This window comes from Nicotiana attenuata, chromosome 2 (assembly GCF_001879085.1).
Source record: "Nicotiana attenuata strain UT chromosome 2, NIATTr2, whole genome shotgun sequence".
NCBI classification, from domain to species: Eukaryota; Viridiplantae; Streptophyta; class Magnoliopsida; order Solanales; family Solanaceae; genus Nicotiana; species Nicotiana attenuata.
The window spans coordinates 60,094,650-60,096,263 of record NC_031990.1 but is presented as its reverse complement, the minus strand read 5'-3'; positions in this window follow the sequence as shown (position 1 = coordinate 60,096,263).

Sequence of the window (1,614 nt, the reverse complement as noted above, 5' to 3'; positions counted from 1 at the left end):
TTAGTTTATAGTTCTTAAATTAGTTTAAATTCGTTTTTCAGTTTAGGTATTTAGAATTAAAGTAGGTGTTGTAGTACGTTAAGATAAGTTATTAGTTAAAGGGTAAAAAAGTAAAAAAGTTTAATTTTGTCTTAGAACTATAAATGTCTGTTTACTCTAAAATTCGAGTAACAATTAAACTTGTATTGTGGTTTTAATGATATGTGATTGAATCCAATACCAATTGATAAACAATGAATTAAACAGATAAATTAAGCGATATGATAGATCAAAACAGTATGTGAGTGGAGTCCTGACCTCGATTCAAGACGGTCTCGAGATAGAGCAATAATAACAGTAAAGAAATGAAGCAACAATGATGAACGGTAACGAACGGTAAGTAAGATAAAGAGAGCAGTGGATGTGTGTATTCTTATTAGTGAATAATCATGCTTACAAATGAATGAGATTCCTCCTTATACAATAGAGGAGTTCTAAACAAGGTACACTTCTAATTATAGTAGGAAATCATATTGACAACTGATTAACCGCCGAAGATCAATCCATTCCGAAATTCATGCCATGATTTTCGATCCGTCACGGATATATCGCTCTTTTCGTTACTGAACTATACCGGCATTATTTCGATGTATGCCCTTTCTTGACCTCGATTAGTGATGTCGACCTCAATCTCAGAAAGCNTTATTATTCCTATAACCGAGATCAAATACATTATGTAAGGTATAACTCTGAAAAGAGGAAGAAGCCGAGCTACAAGAAAAATTCCCGCCGCTACCATAGTAGCAGCATGTATAAGAGCCGAAATGGGAGTAGGCCCCTCCATGGCATCAGGTAACCATACATGAAGGGGGAATTGGGCGGATTTAGCAACTGCACCGGCAAATAAGAGAACAGCACATAAAGTAACAAATAAAAAATCGACTTCATTATTATAAATCAAGTTATTGAATATTTCGAATAAATCCCTAAATTCGAAACTCCCTGTTATCCAATAAAAACCTAAAATTCCTAATAATAAACCAAAATCCCCTACACGATTAGTTACAAACGCTTTTTGACAAGCATTTGCCGCAATAGGTCGTGTAAACCAAAATCCTATTAATAGATAGGAACACAGCCCAACCAATTATACCTAAATCAATGGCGAAAACCTCCAAGACCATCCCACAAAAGGAGAAAGCTTCCTCCTCTTCTTCGTGGCCGGCCGGTGACAAAACGCCGGTGGAACCGCTCCCTCATGAGTATGTTCCCGGCCCTTGTGTTTTAAAATCCGACTTTAAAATCGAGAACCCTCCATTGATCCCTGGCCGATGTGAACACGTGTCGAGATACATTTGCTCGACGGCGGGCCATCTCGAGGTTGTGAAGAAAGACTGTAATTGGGGGCCGAGGTCGTGGTACAAATTCCCACTCCCGAAGAGAGCATTACCACCTATGTGGAGGGGTTCCTAAGTGTCTACACTTACCCCTCACACTGGGTCCTATCGACCCAATCATTATCAACTTTTGCAAGAGGTGTCGGGTCACCTTCGGCCAGGTTCACCCCTTATTTTGGCGTATAGTGATCATGCTCCGCTTCTTTTCCAGCAAGGCCGAGGGGCTGGAGTTCACTCT